The sequence below is a fragment of the Etheostoma spectabile genome, unplaced genomic scaffold (genome assembly GCF_008692095.1).
Source record: "Etheostoma spectabile isolate EspeVRDwgs_2016 unplaced genomic scaffold, UIUC_Espe_1.0 scaffold00002568, whole genome shotgun sequence".
Lineage (NCBI taxonomy): Eukaryota > Metazoa > Chordata > Actinopteri > Perciformes > Percidae > Etheostoma > Etheostoma spectabile.
This window is the reverse complement of record NW_022602917.1, coordinates 26,689-38,426: the sequence shown is the minus strand read 5'-3', so window position 1 is coordinate 38,426 and position 11,738 is coordinate 26,689. Positions and strand designations below refer to the sequence as shown.

Here is an 11,738-nt window from a genome sequence, read left to right as displayed (position 1 = left end):
ACTTAAGAAGCTTTTCGTTCTCGTTCAAGAGAAGGCCTGTTTCCAGCAGACTATGAATTGATTCATGAAATGCCTGTTATTAATATGTGGTCAGTCCCATATGGTCTAGCGGTTAGGATTCCTGGTTTTCATCCAATGCAATGATATGGGTGATCAGAAATTGGCTAATAGAAAACTACATGACAGCATCAACATTGAGCTTCAGATCAATGGGTTCTCCGGGACTTTCTCAAGGCCTTGTAGTATTGGTTAGCAGCTGGTAGAAAAAATCTCCCCATCAGGGAATCAAACCCGATTTTCCGCATAGCAGGCAGAGAAACTGTCCATTATACTAACAAGGAATGCCCAAGCTTAAAATTTGGACATCATTTGATGAGTGGCGCTATTCCAGCATTTAGGCCATAGTCAATACATGTAGATATATTTAGGTTTAGTACATGTTTGCAGGAGAAAACAAAATCATGGTTGGGCATGTCTGCTTCCACCAGTTATCTCCCACTATCGCACAGCTCATCATGCATGTGAAAACAATATGAACACAGGACTCATGCACACACACAGCAAATCACAGAAACAAATATGACAGCAGTCGTAATACACAGAGACGGATATTTCAAGGGGTGAGGAGGATGAAGAAGAGAGTGAGGAGGAAGAAAAACATAAATGGGACAGAGAGAGGAACAGCCAGAGGGACAGCAAGTGGATCATGTGGATCAAGTACTGCACACATTCAGGTTTATGATGAAGAAGGTTCTTGCTATATTCAAAGCAGAGCAATTACATTTCATTGTAGGTCTGCTGTGTGTCCTTAAAATGGTGCTTTCTGCTGTAAAAATCTTTTTTTGTGTCAATATGGCTCCGTTTCTTTTTTTTAAGTACATACTTGGCCTACATTTAGAATGCATGCAGGTATACATGCATACAGTGGTATGAATGCGTTTAAGAATCCATGCTGAAGTTGACCAAAAAGAGAAATAAAAAAAATCATCTTTTGGAATTGAGCTTATTGCCTTAATTTAATAAAAAGTAAAAATCCAACCTTTAAAGACATCAAGTGTGTTGTCCAGCGTTGGTGGTATAATGGTGAGTATCGCTGCCTTCCAAGCAGGTGACCTGGGTTTGATTCACAACCATCACAGCAGTTTTCATCGACTGGTCACTAGCTTTATTTGTCAAGAAGTAACCAGAAAGGTTACTTGCCCAACCCAATTTGATAAAATATTAAATCTTTGTCATGGTACAAATAAGGGAGCATATCAATCTATCAAGCTGCCTCTATGATTTGCACTTTGAAACTACTAACCAATTAAAAAGTTTATGAACATTTGTGCAAACAGGTATAGCACTGCTTGTCAGGTTGTCGTGGCCGAGTGGTCAAGGCGATGGACTAGAAATCCGTTGGAGTCTCCCCGCGCAGGTTCAAATCCTGCCGACAACGAAGGGCATACTTTAAGAGTGGTAGTAAACCAATGACACATCACAGTGTACTGGAAGCACCAATGCATCTCTTCTCAGATATTTTCAGTCTGTTACAATATTTACAGTGAACGTTGTAAAAAAGGCAACAGGTGTGTTATTTTGACTATGATTTACACTCACCTAAAGGATTATTAGGAAACCTGTTCAATTTCTCATTAATGCAGTTCTCTAAGTGCAATCATTTTTTTTTATTTCCAGCCACCTCAGTTGCATTTACAGGTTTTGAAGCCATATACAACATTAACATTACATGTTTTACCCAGGTTTCTTCTTTTTATTCAGTGATACTTCAATTTTCTTGCGGGAGTCATCCCAAAAGGATAATAAAGATAAGTCTAAGTCTATCTCAGAAAAAAGTAAAAAAAAACTCTGAAAGTCAGGGGATGTAGCTCAGTGGTAGAGCGCATGCTTTCCATGTATGAGGACCTGGCATCTCCAGCAGGTATTATGGTAGAGTCTTTAAAAGAGCTGCAGAAGATATTACCTCCTGTGGTAATCTGACTGGTAGACAGCACAACAAGCAAATTTAAACGTACATGTTTCTATTTACTGTATTTATTAACTGTAGTGTAATGTATTTATTGTTTATGCTCCAGTTTTAATGGGTGTAACAGCAGGTATGAGCACTGTAGTTTCTATTTTATGGATGAAATGAACTTGACAAACTATTAAGTTTACTCTTCAGCCGGCAGAGACATTTCACTTCAGACACTTGCAGCAACAGACACTATTTTAAACATCAGACTGGAAATATATTTACTGTTGGTACAAAGTATTGTAACTAGCAGAGGATGGTTTTGATCTATCGACCTCTGGGTTATGGCCCAGCACGCTTCCGCTGCGCCACTCTGCTCTGCTGTGCGTGCTCAGGGGCTGGAAAAACAAGCCGAAATATGTCGGTCAAAGGCAGAAAGGAACTGTTCACTTGTGGCCATTAACGACAAAAAGACAAACTTGAAGAATAAAAAAAAATATTATGCATTGTCATGTTTCCTGTATTGAGTATCATTGTCAGACATAACACCATACCTTTTGACAGCGATAAGTACCCCACTAACACAGAACGTTTAGAGAACGTTAGTTTTTGGTTCTCTAAAGGTTAGTTCGAACCAAAACCAAAAACTAACGTTTAGGGAACATTCCCTCCTGTGTTATAACGGTCCCTAAACGTTAAGAGAACCAACCAACTGTAACGTTCCCCTGCGTTGCGCCGTACCTTCACACAACGTTCCCGTTTGGTTGGTTTGGTTTTTTAATAAAGTATTGGCCGTTTTTAATAAAGTAGTTGGCTTTTCCTTGCAAAGGTTTTTTTCCAATAACATTAACAAGCATATCATTAGTTACGGTGCCTGTGTTTGTCACGATGTGGAGAGCTGACACTTACAGGTAGTGTGGCAGAGTGGTCTAAGGCAGTGATTCCCAAAGGGGGTCGGGACCCCCAGGGGGGTCGCGAGCCAGAGAGGGGGGGTCGCGAGTTGATTTCCAGAATAAAAAAAAAATTTAAAAACGATTAGAATAGCATGTTAGCCATGATTTAAACACAAGATAAACTAGTGGCTAAATTTAAAATAAAACCAAGCAACTAAATAAAAAGGGAACAGCTGTTTTGATTTTCTTCTTTCCGAGTAGCGTCTCCCAACATTAACACTACAACTGCCGGGATTCCAAAAGTACTGGAACCGCAAGATTCTAAACTCTATAATCTGTCATGATAAATACACTTGAGTTGCCCAGGTGTTTCAATAATCATATCATGGCATAGTAAAACGTAATTATTCCATTCACATCTGAAAATATGGTATGTAAACATGCAAATAACACCTAAAAGTATTTTCTTTGAACATTTATAACCTAACCTAACCTGTCACTGCCTCCGTGTTGGTGTCTGCTGTGGTGCGCATTGCTCCTCGGACCGCGCCCCGCTCCCTTTCCTCCTCTAAACTCGTGTCTCAGCTCCTCTGCCAGTTCTGCCTGAACTTCCTCCAGACAATGTCCCTGCTGGTGCACTCCTTGGAGAGGATGTGTGTGATTCCAGCCAGTTTGAGGATGTATAAAGTTGTATCTAGCTCCGTGTACCGCTCCGTCCACAGAGCGAGCGCCCGGCGGTGCCTTCTGGTCCAGAACGGAGTCCATCCACGCCGTACTCATGGTGGTAGCAGCGTTACCAACTCTGGCTTTACCTTCACCCCATTGCTGATGCCCACAGTTGTTACTCCAGACCGATTAAAACCAACACCACGAAATACCGAATACTGTATGGCCGAAATATGTAAAAGGGATTTTTCTTTTTTTTGTCCTAGTGTGTAATGTATATAAAAACTATTTTAAATTAAAATATAGAGCTTTTTAACTTGCTGTGCTCCTAACATACTGCACATCCACCTCATTAGGTGAGATTAGTTCAAATTAAAGTAATGAGTAAATTACTGTAGAATAATGTCATGGCTGTTGTGTTATTTTGTGTTGTCAATATGCTCATGTTTGGATACGCCTGTAGTGCGTGCGCGGTTGCGCGCAATGTTTATAGGGGGGGGGGGGGGGGGGGTCGCGAGTCACTTGCACCGTTACCGAGGGTCCGGGGCTGAAAGTTTTGGAACCCCTGCTCTAGGCTATGCCCAACATTGGTGGCAGTAATGCAACAAGTTGTTATGCCAAACGCCAATATGACAGAAAAGAGGAACACACATCTGTTCACTCCCTATCTCACTCCCTATTAAGCCCCTTTGTACCAATCCGGAAGTTTCCCGAGACTGGGAGTTCTCCCTTATTAGACATTTGCTGGCAGTCAGAAAAACAATGTAATGATGGGGGCGGTCCCTGATATTCCCAGGTGGCACGAACGCACCAAAAGGACACCCACAGAGTCCCGGGGTGTGGTCTAATCAGCCAGATTAACTGGAAACACCTGTGTGGGTGTTCATCAACAGATAGGAAACAGGTGTGTGTATGTTTCTCTAGACGGTATATTAACTCGGCTTTGAACTAGTCCACTCAGAACCGACAACAGGACTCCTAATAGCCACTGCAGAACAACCTGTTGCGATCATGCTGTTTGTCTGGTTTGCGTTTTTGTTTCTGCTTTCACCGGCCGCTTTGTAACTGGACAATCTCCTCCTCCTCTGCCTCCCGGTAGCCCACAAGAAGTCCCGGTGAACCGCACTGATGTTTTAGAAGCGGCGCAGTTTGCTGTGGTTGAATTCAACAAAGCCAACACAGAAGACATGTTTAATTACGCAATTCTGGACATTACATCGGCTCAAGTTCAGGTAACGTTAAACTTTATTTTTCTACTACGGAAGAGGATTAGGGCCAATGTCAACTTGTTACTTAATCTCTGAACTCATGCGTTTTCTTCTTTTTGACATTGGCCTTAATCCTTAACTATTCAATGACTTGCGTTGTCTTATTGGTGCTCACATGTCTGAGTCCTGTTTACTGTAACTTTAGGTTGTCCAAGGTTTGAACTACTTCCTGGAAATGCTCCTGGGACGTACAACGTGCAAGACCGGCAACACTGCTGCTATCAAAGGCAACGCTGCTGCTAGCGACTGTGATTCCAACTCTGAACCCAAGGCAAGTGTAAGACTTCAGGTTGTGTTTGAAACTCAAGGAAAAACACAATGTTAAACAAGATGCACTAATTGTTTGCTTTTTATATTTCAGGAACTTAAATGCACCTTCTCCGTTAATGTAATCCTTTGGGAAGATTCACGAGTCCTTTTTCAAAAGGAATGTAAAGTCAACCACTGATTCTGACTGACGTTGTGAATAAACTTATTTAACTGGGTTTCTGTGCCAATATTTATTAAAATGGGCCACTATAAACCAGGGCTGTCATTAGCTCACAGATATGCCACTTCTGACTTGAGTCACACATTCCAGTAAGTGACTAGGCAAGCTTGTCTGTGCTCTAAATGGAGATGAGACTACACCGCCACAGTTCTAGGGACTCTGCATCTTAGAGATTCCACTACCTAGACAAGAAATACACATTTGTATATATTTTGCTGTTGGAAGGTTTAATTTCAACTCTGTGGGATTAAAACTCATGACTAAATAGTCTGAATATTTAGTTAGCTGTTAATGCCCCACCTGGTGGGCATGGTGTGAGTCTAAAGCACGACTGAATTGGGAACTAGAGATGCACGCTGGAATCTGACTGTAGCTAACATGCCAACAGCAGCTCCTGCTGTAATGCTCTGCTTGTGTCAGATACATAGCTGATAAATGGAGATGCAACCAGTCTGCAGAAGGACTCTTCATTGAGGCCCAACTTGTCCAGACCACTAATACTTTTGAAGTTCAATTCTTTCCCTTGTGTTCTCGACCGACCTTCAGACCCTTTTCTCTGTTCCAGGTACCAAACTTGGTAATGTAAAAACCATTCCCCAGTCTATTTTTTTTTTTCAACTACTTGACGATTCCCCTATGAATTAAGTACGACCCTCTTGAGACCCCCAGGTTGAGAACCCCTGAGCTACTGTACTCAACACATTTCATTGTGAGAAGGCTGTTCTATTTAGTTCTTTTCATTCCATACATTCTTAGACTCTGTCACTTCTGTGTTCTTTCAGTTATTTAAACCATTCAAATCTTCAGCTCTTTAAGAAAAACATGTACATTTAAAGTCCTTGTTGTGCTGTCCAGATTACCACAGGAGGTAATATCTTCTGCAGCTCTTTTAAAGACTCTACCATAATACCTGCTGGAGATGCCAGGTCCTCACATGTAAAGTATGAGCTCTACCACTGAGCTACATCCCCTGAAGATCTTCAGATTTTTTTGACTTTTTTCTGAGAGACTTATCTTTATTAATCCTTTTGGGATGAAATATCACTGAATAAAAGAAAAAACCTGGGTAAAACATGTAATGGGAATGTGTATATGGCTTCAAAACCTGTAAATGCAACTGCAGTGGCTGGAAATCAAACCTGGGCAAAATGATTTCACTGCTATGGTATAAATCATAGTCGAAGTAACACACCTGTTGCCTTTCTGCTGGTCAATACAATGTTCACTGCAAATCTTGTAACACAGACTGAAAATAAATGCTAAGAAAGGCATTCATGGAGACGAGTGGCTTCCTGTACCTATGAGATAACACAATATTGTCAATGAAGGCGTTTTTTTATACTGTGATGAGTCATCGGTTTGCTACCACCCTTAAAGAATGGCTTTTGTTGTCTCAATCTCAGAAATAACCAAAGAATCACAACTTCCATTCATGTGCTTGTGCCAGTATTCAACCACCTCAAAGTCACTGTATTTTCAGCATCAGTTGTTTTTTTGTTTAAAAAAAAAAAAAAAAATCGTAAAAACTAACAATTTGGTCTTTAATCTTAATAAAAACAATGTATTTGGAGACCTATGTACTCCACATACATTGCCGAACTTTGCGTAGGAATCGGCCTACGCCCGTCCTACGCCGGTTTTAGGTAGTATGCACGTTTCAGACATGAGGGCCAATGTGAGCACAATAAAGATTTCTTGAAAAAAGGTTTGTACTTTAAAGTTCTATTTTTTTTTTCCGATTCTTCTGGTCACACTTGGCACTATTTCACAACTTTTGTCTGTAGTTCTCTATTCTGTCAGGGCTTAACTCTATCTCCCCAACTCTTTTTTTGTATCTTGTTATGTCTTTGCAAGAAGTATTATGCTTTTGGGTCATCTGTCCATCGTCAGGCCAAAGAAACAGATACCAGCATGTAACTTTGCAAATCTGTGGCTCACCCTGGCCGCCATCAAAGATGCCATTTGGACCTCCAGAAACTTCCTGGTAAGAAAGCACATGCAGATCCCATTCCCTCAAAACGAGAATCACAGATTTTCCAGCACCTGGACTTGATCAGACTGGGAATATGCCAAAGAGATGTTCACAAGTTCAGCCGAGGTAAATGCTCGGCCCACATTCATACAGACCTAAATCTACTCACTTAATGCTGGTTACAATATTCTAAAATAAACAATGTCAGAGAAAAATTGCAAAGAGTGAAGGGTGTTGATAACATTTTTTAACAAGGTATTGGCTCATCATTGCTTCAGTAGACTCCTTCAAGACTCTTCAAGGTAAGCAGGAAGCTCACATAAATGATAGTTATAAGGTCTACCAAATGTTTAACTTTGCTTAGGGTGCGCTAGGTCCTGGATGGGACTACTTTGCCTTTCGAGACACTGACTAGTCACATTTACTTGATGGAAAATTGCTAATAAGGTGTTTTTAAGTGGCTTGTTGGTCTTGCGGTATGATTCTTACTTTGGGTCCAAGAGATTATGGGTTCAACTCTCAGACGAGCCCTGAAGGAAGGAGCTGTTACAAACCTAATCCGTAATTTAAAGTCCAGTTTATTGTTAATTTAACACAGATTAGGAGGAAGCAAAATTGTAGTACTGCATGTTGGCAAATTTTCATATCCTGCTTCAACTGCACGCAATGGAAATTTTTTTTCAAATGTTTTATTTCAAAAGTAGTCTGTCGTATAATATAATCAGAAAGCTCAATCTGGCAGTGAACCCAAAAAACACTACATGCCAAACAAACTACTTGACCATTGCCTTTCTATTCACTGACAGATCGTAGCTGAATTTCCTTGATGGAAAATTGCTAAAACTCTGTGTTTCATGGCTCGTTGGTCTATGGGTATGATTCTTACGTTGGGTCCGATAGGTCCCGGATGATACCACTTTGCCTAGAAGTAAACGCATGGATTGAATAATCTGGTTTATTTATTGAGTGTGATGGAAAAGAGAGTGTCATCGGCGTGGCAAATTCATCACAATACTACTATCACTTTTTACTGACAAAATGAAGTCTGTGTTTTGGTAAAAATATTTTGTATCAAATGTTTCCTGTTGTCAAATGATATCGGGAAACTGACTCGTTCAGTGGAGCCGTGAAAAGACCCCATGACAATCTACCTGACCATAGTCTTTCAAGTCAGTGACAAATCCAAGCTGCAATTCCCTTTTCAAGCTGCATTTCCTTTTCAAGCTGCATTTCCTTTTTACCCAAATTCAAGTTCCAATGTTGGTAAAATGTTTTGCTTCAAAAATAGTCTTTTGTCCACTATAGTCAGAAAGCTCAATATGGCAGTGGAGCTATAAAACACTACATGCCAAACAAAATACTTAACAATTGCCTTTCTAGTCACTGACTGATCACATTTACTTGATGGAAAATTGCTAATTGCTAATTGCTGAAAATGATTTTACTTTTCGTTGGTCTAGCGGTATGATTCTCCCTTTGGGTGTGAGAGATCCTGGCTTCAACTCCCGGATGAGCCCTGTAGGCAGGACCTGTTCAAACCCTAATCTGTACTGTTAAATCCAGTTTATTGTTAAATTAACCCAGATTAGGAGCCAGCACAATTGTAGTACAGCATGTTGGCAATTTTTCATATCCTGCTTCAACTGCACGCTACAGAACAACTGAGAAAAATATGAGGAACAAACAAGCAGGACATGGCTCCTTGTTCATTGGTCTAGGTTTATGATTCTTGCTTAGGGTGCAATAGGTCCTGGATGAGACTACTTTGCATAGAAGTAGAGGAATGGATTGAACAATCTGGTTTATTTATTGAATATGATGGAAAAGAGTGTCGTACGTGACGCAAATTCATCAAAATACTACTATCACTTCTTAGTGGCAAAATCAAGTCGCTTTCCAGCTGCTGCATTTATCAATGTCCGATCATTCTTACGCTCTGATTGGCTTGATACGAACGTTTCATGAATCTCACGTAAAGCCTGTCGTAAAAGGATTTTTGCGCTCATATCTACCACACCTCTTTTTTTTGTTTCATGTCATGTCTCGGCAAGAAGTATTAGGTTTTTGGGTCGTCTGTCCATCTCTACATCAGAATCAGAAATTCTTTATTGATCCCTGAAGGGAAACTCTGGAAAAAAACTTCTCCTTCGAGCCGGAGTTGAACCAGCGACCTAAGGATTTCAGCTTTTTGCCTCTACAGTCCTCCGCTCTACCAACTGAGCTATCGAAGGGAGCGCACACATACATGCACTTCCCATTCTTGTGAATGTGATAACACAGGACCCCTGGACGCACTTTCAGTCTCAATGCCCAGATGTATTAGAAGATTTGAAGTGAACATTGTATTGTCTAGTGATGGTGGTATAGTGGTGAGCATAGCTGCCTTCCAAGCAGTTGACCTGGGTTTGATTCCCAGCCATCGCAGTAGCTTTCTTTGAGTGATGTTACTTGCTTTTTTAACAAGAAGTCAGCAGAAAGGTTACTTGCCAAACCTGGTTTGATAAAACATTAGATCTCTTTGGGCTGCACGATTATGGCCAAAGTGATAATCACGATTATTTTGATCAATATAGAGATTATCACAATTACTTGTTGAACCTCAGGTTAACATGGAACAATCTCAGCAAGGTGATGGATGGATGATTCTGGAACCTTAATCCAGCACCTTAGACCACCCGGCCACACTACCTGCAAGTATTAGCTCTCCACATCGTGACAAACACCGGCACCGTAACTAATGGTATGCTTGTTAATGTTGTTGGAAAAAAAACCTTTGCAAGGAAAAAGCCAAAAGCTACATCCCCTGAAGATTTTCAGATTTTTTTTAAACTTTTTTCCGAGATAGACTTAGACTTATTTTTATTAATCCTTTTGGGATGACTCCCACAAGGATATTGAAATATCACTGAATAAAAGAAGAAACCTGGGGAAAACATGTAATGTTAATGTTGTATATGGCTTCAAAACCTGTAAATGCAACTGCGGTGGATGGAAATCAAACCTGGGAAAAATAATTGCACTGCTACGGTATAAATCATAGTCAAAAAGTAACACACCAGTTGACAATACAACGTTCACTGCAAATCTTGTAACACAGACAAGAAATTGGTGGCTTCCAGTACCTATGAGATAACACAATATTGTTTGTGAAGGCACATCTGCAATTTGGTAAACCGTGAGGTGTCATTTGTTTGCTGCCATTCTTAAAGATAACTTTTCGTTGTCAGCAGGATTTGAACCTGCGCGGGGAGACCCCAATGGATTTCTAGTCCATCGCCTTAACCACTCGGCCACAACAACCTGAAAAGCAGCACTGTATATGTTTGCTCAAATGTTCATAAACTTTAAACAAATTGCAAATCGTAGTGCACTGCCTGTATCTGGGATCCTCGTGGAGGCAGCTTGATTGATTGAAATGCTCCTTGTTTGTACCATGACAGAGATCTAATATTTTTTCCAATTGGGTTGGGCAAGTAACCTTTCTGGTTACTTCGTGACAAATAAAGCAAGTAACTATACAAAGAAAACTACTGCTATGCTCACCACTATACCACCATCGCTGGACAATGCATTTGGTATACTTAAAGGTTGGCTTTTTCCTTTTTATTAAATTAAGGCATTAAGATCACTTTCCAAAAGATGATTTTTTTAATTCCTCTTTTTAGTCAACTTCAGCATGGGTTCCTAAATGCATGTACACCACTGTATGCATGTGTACCTGCATGCATTTCAAAATGTAGGCCAAGTATGTACTAAAAAAAAGAAACAGAGCCGTATTGACACAAAAAAAAATAATTTGACAGCAGAAAGCACCATTTTAAGGACACACAGCAGACCTACAATGAAATTGTAATTGCACTGCTTTGAAAATAGTAAGAACCTTCTTCATCACAAACCTGATGGTGCAGTACTTGATCCACATGGATCCACTTGCTGTCCCTCTGGCTGTTCCTCTCTCTGTCCCATTTATGTTTTCTTTCTCCTCACTCTCTTTTTCATGCTCTTCATTCTCCTTACCCTCTTCTTCATCTTCCTCACCCTCTTCTTCATCCTCCTCCACCCTCTGGAATATCCCTCTCTGTGTCAGATCTCTCCCTTTCATCACATGCCCTCTCCCCAAACTCCTCTGGCTCTCCCTCTTCCTGCTCTTCAGTCCCTTGATTTGTTTCTCTCACTGCTGTTTTTCTCACTTTCTGTTTAATTGGGGCTCTATATCGCTTCCTCGTTTCATGATAAATATTAGAAGATAAAACGTAGGGGTATGCATTACATTTCCCTCCCTACTCAACACGGACATGAAGCTTGTTGATTACTTTACACAAATGTAGCTATTTGTTATCGCAATGCAACACCAAAGAGGAACGAAATTACGTTTTAACATCACAACATTGTGTAGACCTAGCACGGAATGTGACATTTGGATTTTCGCTTCTGCTTCGATGAGTTTGATAGATAGATAGATAGATATTTATTGATCCGAAAAAAGGGAAATTAT

At 40.4% G+C, this 11,738-nt stretch overlaps 2 non-coding genes across 2 annotated transcripts; both read right to left on the bottom strand.

The window, feature by feature from the left end:
• Positions 1 to 9,386: 9,386 nt before the first annotated feature.
• Positions 9,387 to 9,474, bottom strand: trnay-gua (transfer RNA tyrosine (anticodon GUA)). The gene is given in 2 exon segments: positions 9,387 to 9,422; positions 9,438 to 9,474. It is a non-coding gene; the product is annotated as a tRNA-Tyr (tRNA).
• A 987-nt stretch (positions 9,475 to 10,461) lies between these two features.
• Positions 10,462 to 10,543, bottom strand: trnas-aga (transfer RNA serine (anticodon AGA)). Its single transcript has one exon. It is a non-coding gene; the product is annotated as a tRNA-Ser (tRNA).
• Positions 10,544 to 11,738: the final 1,195 nt, after the last annotated feature.